Source organism: Lucilia cuprina, chromosome 2 (assembly GCF_022045245.1).
Source record: "Lucilia cuprina isolate Lc7/37 chromosome 2, ASM2204524v1, whole genome shotgun sequence".
NCBI lineage: Eukaryota > Metazoa > Arthropoda > Insecta > Diptera > Calliphoridae > Lucilia > Lucilia cuprina.
This window is the reverse complement of record NC_060950.1, coordinates 43,452,985-43,468,577: the sequence shown is the minus strand read 5'-3', so window position 1 is coordinate 43,468,577 and position 15,593 is coordinate 43,452,985. Positions and strand designations below refer to the sequence as shown.

General features: G+C 30.5%; 1 protein-coding gene across 3 annotated transcripts in view; it reads right to left on the bottom strand.

Moving 5' to 3' along the window:
- LOC111687549 (stress-activated protein kinase JNK) overlaps positions 1 to 15,593 on the bottom strand; it is a 236,577-nt gene that overhangs the window by 1,226 nt on the left and 219,758 nt on the right. The window lies entirely within an intron of this gene.

The following is a 15,593-nucleotide window of genomic DNA, read 5'->3' as shown; positions in this document are numbered from 1 at the left end:
CGCAGCAGACGAGGAAATACACACGTGTTAGCGATATCCGATGCCTTTAGCAAGTTTTTGATTGTTAAACCAGTGAAGTCGACGAAAACTCAACCCGTTATAATGGTGATAAACGAGTTGACAAGTTATTTTGGCCTGCCGAGGGTCATTGTGTCCGACAGAGGCACCGCATTTACATCGAAGGCGTTCGGACAATATTGCGACAGAAATAATATCAAGCATGTGAAAACAGCAGTACGAACCCCCAGGGCCAATGGTCAGGTGGAAAGGGCCAATGGTATAATTCTGTCTTATCTTAGAACTGCTGTCGAAACAAAAGGGGACTGGGATCTTGTGTTGAGAGATCTGCAATGGAGTGTGAACTCGCAGCAAAACGCCACCTCAGGGTTTAGCCCTAACGAATTAGTTTTTGATTTTAAGTTAGTCGATGTCGTACAAAACCATATAATTGCTGCAATTCATGATGACGTCGTGGCTACAGCCACTGATATTCCCATCGGTGAAAAGCCGATTCGATCAGAAACACGCTAAGCCCACTTTGTATGAACTGAATGATCTAGTGATGATTGAGAACGAACCTGCTGCAACGGGCGAGTCCAGAAAGCTGGAACCCAAATATAAAGGACCGTATATCATTGCTCGAATACTTGATAAAGATCGATATCTGATTGAAGATGTTCCTGGGATGGCAGTAACATCAAGAAAATTCTGTTCCGTATTCTCTTCGGACAAAATTAAACCGTGGTGCCGAAACTTGCCTGAATTGGACTTTGATGATAGCGAAGACGATGGAATCGAGGACGATCCCAGGTCAGGATTGGCCGAACTGTCAGGCAACTATCCCCCCAATATAACTGTGTAGTACGTAAACAAGACATATAGAATGTCAAATTAAAGAGGAGGGGAGATAAACAGAATTCTTGTGGCAGAAGACAAGTGCAGTCGTGTTTTTAAAATCGTTTTCTTATAATTATTTAAATTGAATTGTTTCTTTTAAAATTAATAAATATAATTTGTTCCTTTGTTTGAGATCAATGCGTTTGATTGTTTTGTTAATGATTCGTATTTAAAATAGAATTGGTGTGTGACAATTGTTTCAGAACGCGTTGTTCAAAAAACATTGCTAATGAAATAGAGTCTCTCACTACAGAAGACATATCTTCCCAACAGTATACAATGTCCCCAGTTCAAATTTAATTTATTTTTCTTGATGAATCTCAATCATCAACAAGACCATATACACTTGTTTCCAGAGGCCATATACAGTAAATCTGCGATTTCAGTTTTTCATATTCTGATCTTTTCTCCTTTTTATATACTATAAAGTTTCAAGGATATAAATATTTATTAAAATATTTATATCCATTAGATCTGGTTTTGTCCAAGTCCAAAAGGTAATGTCCAGTATTTTACTAACATGGACATTAGTTTTTGGACTTGGACAAAAGCAGAACTAATGAATAGAAATAGTTTAATAAATTTTTATATCCTTAAAACTTTATAATATACTAGCTTGTAACCCGCTACCTTGTAAGCGAGCCGTTTTATAGGCATTGTAAAATTGTGGTAACCTCTTTATTTTTTAATATTATACTACCGATATTTTAGAAAATTCAAAGAGTACCTTTTGAAGAACGTACCAAAAAATACCCTCTATAGGGTCTCACTTAATCCGCGGACATACATGTTCAATTTCATGTTTCTGGGTCTAATATTATAAAACATTTTTAAGAATAAGCTTTCTTTTATTGGTTCTAACTTTATCCGGGTCATACATACTTAATTTCATGTTTCTAGGTTCAGTATTATAGAAATTTCAAGAAGTACCTTTTGAAGAACCATAAAGTACCAAAAAGTCCCCATTTATAGGTTCTCATTTAATCTGGACTCTACATACTTAATTTCATGCTTCTAGGTTCAATATTGTAGAAATTTCAAAAACTACCTTTTGATGAACGAAAAAGTACCAAAAAGTCTCCTATTATTGGTTCTTACATGCTTAATTTTATGTTTCTATGTTCTTCTGTATTATAAAAATTTCAAAAAGTTCCTTTTGAAGAACCATTAAGTACCAAAAATTTCCCTTTTATTGGATCTCACTTAATCCAGGTTATACATGTTTAATTTCATGTTTTTAGGTGCAATTTTATAGAAATTTCACAACGTACCTTTTGAAAGAACCTAAAAGTACTTTTATCGGATCTCACTTAACCCGGTCCATACATGCCTAATTTTATGTTTCTAGATTCAATATTATAGAAATTTCCAAACGTACCTTTTGAAGAACGAAAGCAAAAAAATGTTCTCTATTTGAGGTTCTCACTTAATCCGGGCCATACATGTTTCATTTCATGTTTCTATGTTTAATATTATAGAAATTTAAAAAAGTACCTTTTGAAGAACGATAAAGTATCAAAAACACACCTTTTATGGGATCTCACTTAATCCGGGCCATATATGCTTAATTTCATGTTTCTAGGTTCAATATTATAGAAATTTCAAAACGTACATTTTGAAGAACCAAAAAGTAACAAAAATACTCCTTTTATCGGATCTCACTTAATCCGGTCGATACATGCTTAACTTCATGTTTCTAGGTTCAATCGATAAAATTTAAATAATATTTAAAAAAGTACCTTTTGAAGAACGAAAAGTACCAAAATATTCTCTATTTGAGGTTCTTACGTAATCCCGGCAATACAGTTTAATTTCACATTCTTATGGCGCACATTGGCGAAAGTGTGCGCCACAGAACTTCACAAGTTTGGAGAACAATCCCGCGCACGGTCGACTTTCCAATGTTATGGCTCCATGCTATAGACTGCAATAAACATCCGTGACCCAAATAGCTATATAAGTACATATGTATGTACATAAAATTGAGTTTATAGAAATTTAAAAAAGTACCTTTTGAAGAACGATAAAGTATCAAAAACACCCCTTTTATGGGATCTCACTTAATCCGGGCCATATATGCTTAATTTCATGTTTCTAGGTTCAATATTATAGAAATTTCAAAACGTACATTTTGAAGAACCAAAAAGTAACAAAAATACTCCTTTTATCGGATCTCACTTAATCCGGTCGATACATGCTTAATTTCATGTTTCTAGGTGCAATCGATAAAATTTAAATAATATTTAAAAAAGTACCTTTTAAAGAACGAAAAGTACCAAAATATTCTCTATTTGAGGTTCTTACGTAATCCCGGCAATACAGTTTAATTTCACATTCTTAGGTTTAATATTATGCAAAAAAATCAAAAAGTAAATTTTTCATGCTTTTAGGTTCAATATATTATACAATTTTCAAAAAGCATTTTTTGAGGAAATGAAAAATTATCAAAATGTCCCATTTTTGGGTCCTTACTTAATCCGGGCCATATATGCTTAATTTCATGTTTCTAGGTTCAATATTATAGAAATTGCAAAAGTACAAAAAGTAAGTACATTTTTCACCCCTTAAGCGTTCGAGTATCCAAAAAGTACTAAATAAGTATTTTTATTTTTTCGTTAAGTTATGAATAAGCCAAAAATATTTTTTGTATGTTCTTTGGTTTAAAATATACATGGGGTGCAAAAAAAGTACCAAAATGCAGTTTTTACCCGTTTTTCCCTAAAGGGCTGAATTTGAAAAAAGTACCAGACACCTGTCCTCTTATTTTTTAAGTGAACGACGATAAGCTTTTTACTGATTTTGTATCTTGTCTAGGAGATATGAAGTTGAAGTTACCGAATTTACAAGTTTTTACCACCTAAATATTCGAATTTCCAAAAATCCCATCTTAGTGGATCTATTCGGTGTGAGACCAATCTCCTGTCCAAATTTCAGCCGTTTAGGCTGCGGGATGATAAATCAGTCAGTCAGTAACGTTAGAATTTTATTATCACCGTGATATATTAGAATTTTGTGAATGAATTTAATTTATTTTTAGTTTAAAAGAAAGATTTCATTTAATTCTTTGAAATATTTACTTTAAATTATATTTAAATTTAATAAACTATTCTCAAAAAAGATTAAAAAAAGAGTTATTTTTAATTAATTTTATTTATTAATTATTAGTTAGTTAGTTTGAAAGGAGGATGTATATATGTACATCAAATCCGAAGACATACACCTAGACCTCTATCGGGCCAGTTGTGCGCTCCTTAACCAGTGCCTCAGGTGGGAATCGAACCCGCCACCTCCGGTCTACCAGACTAGAACACTAACCACTAACCTACCGGAGGCCACTATTATTTATTAACAAAAGAAAAGTTTTGTTTAATAAATTGTTTCTGTTTTTTTCTGGGAGCTGGTTAATGTTTTTTAGTATATATATATATATATATATATATATATATATATATATATATATATATATATATATATATATATATATATATATATATATATATAGATATATAATTATATATATATTATATATATATATATATATATATATATATATATATATATATAATATATATATATATATATATATATATATATATATATATATATATTATATATATATATATATATATCTCATTTCCTACAAAACTGTGAAGTAGTGAAGTAGATAAATTCAGATGTCAACCTGATTAGGATTGGGAGTTTAATCCTTTAGGAAAGTATGCCTTGGCCTCTGGGTAACAATTTTTTCGGCTTGTGTAATTATATCATTCTGTATACAAAAATAATCTGCCAACATATCTCTCAAATCCATTCCCGTTTGAGTGGATCTTCTAGTATTTGTTGCGAAGGATCGCATAGATCTTTGAGCACCATTTCGAAGATGCTTCCTCCACTCTCCTTTTTGCACAGTGCCATCTTTTGCCTCTCGATCTACATATATATGTATATATAACTCAATATACATATATAGGCTATAGTCTAGTATTTTATGTAGTCTATACTATATATTAGTCTTTATATGTATATTGAGTATTTAGTTACAATGGGATTCGTTATATTGAATTTTTGCTGTACTAGTTTAAAACAATACCTGAATCGCATTGACTGCCAAAGCTTCCGACACTGACCGATGTGAAAGTGTATTTAACGTCACATACTCCCAATAGTACTAAACTAAAATGTTTTTTAAAATTATAAAACATTGACCCTGAATTGGGTGGACATTTTATTGCAACATGTATGCCATCTATGGCACCTACACAATTGTGAGCATTCCACATAGAATTAAAATCTTTTTCGATGTCTTTGTATTGCTGTGGGTTCACTGTGGTATATTGGCGAAAGTGTGCGCCACAGAACTTCACAAGTTTGGAGAACAATCCCGCGCACGGTCGACTTTCCAATGTTATGGCTCCATGCTATAGACTGCAATAAACACGTACATTTTGAAGAACCAAAAAGTAACAAAAATACTCCTTTTATCGGATCTCACTTAATCCGGTCGATACATGCTTAATTTCATGTTTCTAGGTTCAATCGATAAAATTTAAATAATATTTAAAAAAGTACCTTTTGAAGAACGAAAAGTACCAAAATATTCTCTATTTGAGGTTCTTACGTAATCCCGGCAATACATGTTTAATTTCACATTCCACAGTGGGGCAGAATGGAAATTTTTTGGAAATAAATCTGGCATTTCTAAACGGCTGATCCGATCAGGATAAAATTTGGCGTGAGCGTAGCCAAGGAGTATTCGAGTTTAAGTTTTGAAGATGAACCCCGCAGATGCCCCAGGGACGGAGCTGTGGCGGCTCAAAGTAGGGTACCTACGACATGTAAAATTTTTAAACTCGTGCCATTTTTTTGTTTTTCACAAAGATTTTTATATTTTCTGAAAGCGCTCGACGAGATCTTATCTCTTATAATATCCGAGTTATAGGCAATTTACCATACCTTGGTCCGCCTTTTTTTGAATACCGGGCGTAATTTTGGACCAAATGGACTCAATTTCCAATAATATACAAAAAATTTCAGATCAATATCATTTACAGATCCAAAAATATACGTTTTTTAATTTAAAAATTCAAAAAATTATAGATTTTTGCCATTTTTTTGACCAAAATGTGTCTTAACTCTTTTATTAATAAAATAAAATTTTCTTTAAGAACATATAACAATTTTATAGTTTTCTAAAAGGTATCTTTACGCAGAACGCTTTGGCGTAAAAAACTTGTCCTATTTTTTGAAAATGTTACCACTGCGTCTTTCCGAATATGACCTATTTTTTATCAAAACTTCAACTTTGGGCGACATGTTCTAAAATCCCAAAGCTGGGATCAGAAAACTGAAAGCAGTTTTGGAAACCTCAATATGTTTTCCATTTACTCCAAAAGTATTTTCCCAGCCCTAAAAGATATGTGGACCCTATGGGCAAAAATGTAAAAATCCCATTTTTGGGATTTTCATTCCTATTTTTGGGAATTGCGGGATGCCCTTTGACCTTTTCAATTTTTTTTTGCATTTCTTGGAAGTGGTTTGTCGATGTTTAATCCCATCTGAACTTTAAATTCTTCTTGGATTCTGCTTTTTTTCCGCAGCTCTCAGTTCTTTCTTTATTTTTTGTTGATTTAGTAAGATTTCTCTGGCACACTTCTATTTTGAGGTCGTATGCTATGTGTAAAAAGTAATCCAAAAATCGTATTCTGGCATGAAGTGGTGAAATTCCGAAAGACAGGACTTCTTCATTAATACTTCTGCTTTTGTTTATATTTGAGATTTGCGACTTTTTCTCATTACATATTGAACATCTCCAGAAGGAAGAAGTTTCTGTTATGGCATTGCTGATCTTTCCATCAATCATTGTTAAGCTTAGCTGATATGATACGTTAATAGAGAATTCCTTTATATTTATGCAAATGGGTTCCAGTGCATTTATTTCATCTTTTAAATATTCCACCAAATCTTTTGTTGTTTTCTTTGACTCCTTTATATATTCAAATCCAATGGGTCTACAAAAATTTTTTGTATTGATCCATATATCTTCAAATGAATTTCCGATGCTTGACGATGATGGATTAAGGGAATATGAACGAATTCGTAATGGCACTAATGATGACATAAATACACTTTTGTAGTCTGCTAATGTCCGACTTCCACAAGCTTGTTTGTATTCTGGAAGTGCTGATAAACCGTCACATCCCCACTTACACATTAAGACAACATCACAGTTATGAATTTTCCTTAGTTGGTCTTCTGGAAAGTCTGACACAATTCTTGATGCTGTGTTTTCGAGCAAAGATGATATATCAATACAAGCTTCCACATCATTAACAGCAATAGGTGATGGTAGGATAGTTTGTTTTTTTTCCTGGATCGCCTTGTATGATGGTAATATATTGTGTCCTTTTTCATGCAGAGCTTTCCTTAATATTTGGTACTTATTTCGACTGAGACCCAGTTCCAACATAAGCGCTATTGCTTCCTCTTCAGTAAAATTTGATTGTGATGTTGGAGTTTGTATACTTTCCACAATTCGCATAAGTCGTTTTGGTGATGCATTAGGAAGAATAGTTGCAATATGTACGGCATCCATAGGTTGGTTTTCCTTTTTCATTAAATGTATCAGCAATTTCCTCATTTGAGATTGCAAAAGGTTTTTGTGTGACCCTTTTTTTTTGACCTTGAACATAAGTCTTCGTATGACTTGCAAGGCGTTCCTGCTGATGTGTTGTAAGTTGAGATTTCCGTAGTAGTTTCCATCCAACTACAAAATTTTAATCGAAATTTCTTTTGATTTCCATCCACAGACTTACTTTTTACATCAAAAAGTTATAAAAAGTTTTCAATTTTTGATATGCCTGTTTTGTCTACTTTTCTACTATATGTAGTTTTTATATAATTTGAAATGTCTTCAATTCTTTCTGGCCCTTTTGAAAAGCGGAACACAACTCTTCGTACTTTAATGTAATCTTTATTGTAGAGTTATTAAATATGGTACTTAAAATCTGAGAAGTTTACTTATATACCGATTCTTGTCATTTCCGATACAGGTATTCCAAAGTGAAAAATTACGAACTGTCTACCTATTAACATTTATTACTATAACCTGTAATTCAGTCATTGATATTTCTTATTAGTGAATGAATCGAAATTATCATATTTTTACCTACATGATCATAAACGAAACAGAACGAAATGATCTGTCGAAAAAATATAGGTACAAAATAGTTATAAATTTCTGAAAATTTAAGCATAATTGGACCTTTCATTTATAAGGATAAGCAAACAAATAGAAAATAGGTAAATATAAGATTTAAATATGTTCTGTCATATTTAATACTAAAATATGAAAAGTTTGAAGTTAAAGGATACAGGTTTAAATGAACATATTTTTGAATGTAATTGAGATATTGACTTGAAATTTTTTGTAAAGGGTCGAGAATTTCCATATCTAACTAAAAAGATATTAAGAGATAAATATGGACTAAATTGTTGTAGCTATCTGTGACCCTATTAAAATTTTGATATAAATCATAGTTTTAGAAATTTAACAAATGTGTAATATATGACAAAATCTTTATTTATGAACAAAACTCAATGAATCTTCAACGCTTGTTAAATTTGTCATTTCAAATAAGAAAATGCAAAAAAAAAATTAAAAAGGTCAAAGGGATTTTTTACATTTTTGCCCATAGGGTCCACATTTCTTTCAGGGCTGGGAAAATAGCTTTGGGATTTTAGAACATGTCGCCCAAAGTTGAAGTTTTATAAGAAATAGGTCATATTCGGAAGGACGCAGTGGCAACATTTTCAAAAAATAGGACAAGTTTTTTACCTTTTAGAAAACTATAAAATTGTTATATATTCTGAAAGAAAATTTTATTTTATTAATAAAAGAATTAAGACACATTTTGGGCAAAAAAACGGCAAAAATCTAGCATTTTTTGAATTTTTAAATTAAAAAACGTATATTTTTAGATCTGTAAATGATATTGATTTTTTGTATATTATTGGAAATTTTGTTGTCTAACTAACAAGAAAAAATTACGCCCGGTATTCAAAAAAAGGCGGACCAAGGTATGGTAAATTTTGTATCACTAAATTTTTAAATGCCTATAACTCGGATATTATAAGAGATAAGTAGTATGTCCAAACATGTTTTTTCAAGATCTCGTCGAGCGCTTTCAGAAAATATAAAAATCTTTGTATTGGGTATACAAATGGCACGAGTTTAAAAATTTTACATGTCGTATGTACCCTACTTTGAGCCGCCACAGCTCCGTCCCTGGGGCATCTGCTGGCTTCATCTTCAAAACTTAAACTCGAATACTCCTTGGCTACGCTCACGCCCGAGCGTATCCCGATCGGATCAGCCGTTTAGAAATGTCTGATTTATTTCCAAAAAATTTCCATTTTGCCCCACTGTGCTGCTGTACAAAAACCTATATACGCTGAAGTGGATGAAATGTTGAAATTAGGGGTAATCGAATTTATTCAAAGTCCTTGGAGTAACCGCTCCACTTTAGTAAGAAAACCATGTTAAAGTAGACATTGCCTGGATGCAAGGAAACTCAACGAAACAACAATCAAAGATGCATACATATTTTTTTTTTTGGTTTGTGAAACGCTGTGTAACTTATGGACAAAGTGATTCCTCACGAATTAATATCCAATGTCTTTGTCATTTCATCTAACTTTGATGACCACCTAAAATTGTTAAAGAAAGAAGCCTAATGTGTTAGTAAAGCGAACCTTACGATTAAGTTAAGGCAGTCAGAGTTCTGCTTTTAAGAAATTCAATATTTAGGATTCATAGTGGGAGGTGGTTGTGTGAAAACCGATCCAATAAAAATTGAGGCAATCAGGAATATACCGTTACCGAAATCAGTCAGAGAGATAAGGAGCTTTCTAGGCACAGTGCCGCTTCATCGAAAACATTCAACTCTCACAACTCTGATAAATTGAAATTCAACCTATCGGAAGTTGAAGTTGGTAAAATCTATATAGTTTTAATAAACTAAAGCAAACCCTAACAACAGCACCAGTCGTTCCCACGAAAACCGTTTCTTCGCACCGGAACGTATGTATTTTCTGTTCTTCTTGTTTCTTTTAAGGGGCAGCCTATTCCGGAAAATCTGCTCCGTATTCTTTTGGTCCGAATCCCAGAGAGTGATAAATTTCTAATAACAAACTATTTTTGTGAAATGTATATATCTTAATACCTTTATTTTTGGTTTTTAAACGATTCATTGACAATGATATAATTCTCTGTAAGAGCACGCAGAGAAAAACATGGATGTGGATATTAGCCCATATTTTCACTACTACATGGCGGATTATTTGACTGGGTTACCAATATATTTTACAATTTGTTTCATATAGACGATTTTACCTTCCAGTATTGTTTTTGAATATTTAAATATATTACTTCTTTCCTCCGGAATGATAATGTTCAACTCTTTGTAGGCTTCTTGAAAATTGTTTGGATTTTTATTCCAGAGGCACATATCTATTTGAATAAAATATTAGATTTTTGTTACCAACTATTCCCATTTCCTCTATTTTTCTTTCAAATTTATAATCACTGTTATTTTTCCTTTGATATTCACTTTCAAAGAAATTGGTACCTAATGAACTCCAAGAATGCGTTAGTAGAATTTTTGTACAATACCCCATTAACACATACTTTACTTTTACTATTTTTGGCATTTAGGAAGATTTCGTTTTTTAATATTTCTTGAAATTGTATTTGGTATAACAAATAAGAAGGAAAAAAGGAATGCATATTTATTAATATTTTATTTATAATAAAAAATTTGATATTGAAATTAAACCATACCTTTTATTTTAAATAAAGTTTTCATTCATGTTTTTCAATTTATTAAAATTTTGTCGACCTATTAATTTTCGTTTCCTCTTTTTGTTTTTCTCTTTTTTCTTGTACAACGTAGTATTTTTTAGTATTATTCAGGAAAAAAAATAGTTGCATCACTAAAACTAATAGATTTTTAGTATGTTTTAACGAAATGTAGTTACGAAGTAGATTTTGTTTTGTATGGGAAATCTAGTTAAAATCAACTAGAGTTGACTGGAAATCTGATAATTCCCGTTACTTTACAATGTAGTTTTTCAAACTACTTCTACTACTACTTATTTCACTCAACAAAGAGAGCGTAACACAAAAAATTCTCTCTTGCAGACAAAAAAAAGAGTTTTTCTTGCTATAAATTAGTTTTTCTTGCTATGAATTGAGTTTTCACCAATATGCGCCAACATATTGAAATTGCTGTAATACAAGTATTTTTAGTACATTATCTGGCAACATAATAAAATTAATTTAGCTAAGTGGATGCCGAATTTTTCTTCTTTTTCATATATGAGAGAGGATTTTCATTTTAACAAACTAAGTAAAAGAGAGAGTAAACATTTTAAAAACAATATTGAGAAATTATAAATTGATTAATAATAACAATTTAAAACAATAGTGGTAAATAAGAAAATTTATGGAATTAAAAGTGCAATATTCCAACATTTAATTAAAAAAAATTACCAGTTTTAGAGGTGTCATATTGGACCAATGTCCAATATTTTTTGCGTAATAAGTTTTCTTCTATAGTTTTTTGTAAAAACATTTTAAAAAACAGATTTTTAACATTTCACTTATTATTTTCTTTTGATATTAGGGTCATATTTTGAGATAGGTAGACGCATTGGTATTGGCGTATTGGACATTATGGAGGAACCAATTTCCTTCTTTTTGGTGGGTAATATGGTTCCGCTGTAGGTTTTTGTAGAACAAAGTTTTTAAAAAATCAGTTTTTACAAAATTTCACTGATTTCACTCTTTTGGCGCCGGGGTCAAACTTTGGACGAGTAACTAGGATTGGCGTATTGGACATTATGGAGGGACCAATTTCCTTCATTTTGGTGGGTAATATAGTTCGAGCTGTATACAAAATTTCACTCTATCAATCAATCTATCTATCTATCTATCTATCTATCTATCTATCTATCTATCTATCTATATGTCTATCTATCTTACATTCAAATTAATAATTTGCAAAAAATAATGAACTAATTTAAACATTTTAAATAATAACATAATGTCAGGTATCACCAGTAAGACAAAAATTTGCCCAATACCTAATAGCTGCTTTTTAATAATTTTTCTCTAACATACTTATATTTTAAGCTATATTTTTTGTAGCTCACTTGATTAGGTTCAGTTAGAATAATATCAGTTTACTGTTGGCAGTGGGTAAATTTTAAGAAAACATTAATAGACGTACAAAGAGAACAAAAGAGATTTCATAAAATCTAGAACCAGGATCGGCAGACATATACTACTACATTTTGCACTTGTATAAGTGAAAGAGCGTAAAAACAAGAAATGAGAAATCATTGTACTCTCATCTCCACAAAAATGCATATATGGAAAACTGAAATTTAGAAATAATATTAATGTCACACAAAACTAATATTTTTTAGTTTAAAAGTAGCAAATATTTTTTGCCCTGTTTGGCACATATTCATTTTAAATATTAAAATATATGTACAGTGGGACCTCGATTTTCGTGCCGGTCGGGACCGGAAGCATTCTGTATAATCGATTTTCCCGGTTAAATGAGTGCCAACTTTCGCTAGTTTTTTAATAGATATTTTTATTAATTAATAAATGAATATGTACATATTTATATAAAAATGAAATAATTCAAGGATTTTATATTCATAAATGATTCAAAAATATAAAAAAATAATTTTGTCAGAAAACAGTAAACAGTAGATAAGGATTTCATGTTATGTAATTTCTAAAAATAATTGAGTATTATTGTTTGCCTATTATTTTCCAATTTAGTATTTTCGAATTTAGGGGTATTCCCCGTTTTGATTTGTTCTAAATGTTCATGATTGTTAAAAAATATGTAGTAGAATTTTGCTCATAATTACGGATAATAGAGGTAATTACGGTTAAACGATACTGAAAAATTCAAGTCAATCCAAAATAAAATTAAGTCGATTACAAAAAAAATTATTTTTCCGTCCCAGATAATTGATGTTGCCGGATAATTGAATCACGGATATGTTATTATGTTGAATGAAAAAGCATTTTAAAAAGATAATAATTCTAAAAACTACTAAATATGTAGTGTAGAAACTAAAAAAGTACAACAATAATTAGTATTATCCATCCCTTCATTAATATAATTTCGTTCATTTTCATTGCAAAAGCAAGAAACGAGCGATGACACAACATCTTCTATGAGACCGAATTGTGTTTTCTATGCGTGTGAGTAATCTGTGTAAATTTAGTAACGGCTAAAGGAGTTGCCGATCGTGGATCTAGAACCAAGTCAAGTGATTCTGCAGCAAAAATTTAATAAAAAGCTTAGCTACAGTAAACGTTAATGTAAGAAGAGCCAAAACTGTAACAATATTAAAAAGTTAATAAAAAATAAAAGAAATTTAGCCCAAAGCTGTCAAACTCCATATAAAAAAATTCTCTCTCAAACCATGAATTCGCCGCAATATGAAATGACTTCACCTCATAGAATATTTCCCTTGCTCTGCAGATTGAGCGAAAAAAGTAGTTTGATAAATTACTTTGTTATTTTCTAGCGGCATGTTAAAAAAAATGTTTTGTTCAGAACAGTGTTATTGTTCATGAAACCATCAAGCGACACGGCCACACACCAAATTTGTTTGATACAAACGGTAAGTTTTTTGATTGTGTTAGTGAAAAAACTCACACCGCATGTATACACAATCAAAAAACTTACCGTTTGTGTCAAACAAATTTGATGTGTGACTGCACTTTAAGAAATTTTCAACAGAAATGTATCTTTATTTAGAAGTTTCAATTGGTTGGATATGGAACGCGGTAAAATTATTAAATGTTTTTCAAATTAAGAGACTTACCCTCTTATTCACTAAAAATTTAGAGATAAAAGGAACGAATTTTGTTGTGTAATCTTAAAATGATATATAGTTTTTGAATTAGTGTGAATTTTGAATTAATAAATATCAATATTTTTGACAAATTAAACTGCAAAGGAAATATTTGTATTTTTGCTACATTTTTTGATGCAATTACGTCTTATTATGACAACGACGGAATCGAAATTTATGAAATTTGAAACTAATACTTCAAGACTGTCTTGGAAAGCATTAACAGGCATTTTTTTAAACATAATTCAGAAAGGGCAAAAAATTAATACATTTTCTCAACGTCAATGAATATTATTTATTTTAAGCCCCTTTCACACGAGCACACAAGTAATATGATCTGTCAAAATTTTATGTAGAAGGATACGGATGCGATCGTTTAAACACGATATGTAATATAACCTTACTACATCGTGAAAAATACTAATGGAAAATCTGACATTCAATACCAAATACCAATTTTGCACACGAAATTTTGACCGAAACGAAAATGTTTATTTATCATATTTTTACATCATCAAAAAGTTTTAAAAATGCTGAAAATTTGTTTACAGAAGTTATCATACATCCTGGATGTACAATAAATTTTCGATATACATAGGTACAGAACGCCTTTTTAACTGTTCGTTTTTTCGGCTGATTTGAAAAACAGAAAGTGATTAAAACACTAAGAGAAGACAAACATTTAATTTGAATTACCTAGTTTCGACTATACATTTTTTCTCAAACGATCTAGACGTGTTTGTCAGACAGTCAGACTATTGTTGCAGTTTGATTGGAATTCAAAATTGACAAAAACGGTTTACATTTGGACATGCCCAAAGGTTCGCTTTAGATAAATCGGCAAATTGAAATTTGCGAACTGTGTTAAATATTGTAAGTATATTTTTTATCTTTTTATTATATATATTTTTTATTTTTTTTAGAAATTGTAATGTTACTAATTCGATAAAATTCACTTTGATTTCGATACATATTTAAAACGTAATTTTGATCAGCTTGGATAATAATATGATCATGTATAACAATATTATGATATATACAAAAATATCATGATGTTCAATAAATCGTAAAAAACCAAAAATAAAGCATTTCACAAAAATGGTTTGTTATTAGAAATTTATTACTCTCTGGAATAAGGAATTAGTTGGTAATTGACCCAATTGCTAATTAAAGACCGTTTTCAAAATCTTCCGGATGTTCATATTTTGGTTTTAAATGTTATAAATTTATTACTTTTTAATCATATATGCGTTTTTTATTCAAGAAAAAATTCGTGTTCACCGAACATTGTAAACCGAACAAAGTTTGTGTTCGGCCGAACTTTCAAATTTACCGAAGTTCGGGTTCGGTACCGAACGAAATATGGAGTTCGGTCGGACTCTAATATACACTAAAAGCTCAAAAATAAATGTTTATAAAAATATTCCAAACAAATTGAAAATATATATGTTCAAAATATTTCTATTTTATTATTTTTATTGTATTAAAGAATATTTATTTTAATTTAATTTGTTATATTAATACATTGATGAAATTTCCGTATTTTTTTGTATTACTATTTCCTTTTGTCTTTTAATTTTGTTACTACTTTAATATTAGTATTAATTAATTAATGTATTAAAGAGTATAAATTAATTCAATATAATGATATGTATTTGAGATCCTTTAACAGTAGTGAATGATTATATTTTTCCACTATCCTATTAATGGAGAAAAAATATTGCACTATGCTGTAAAAAAGAGTTTTTACT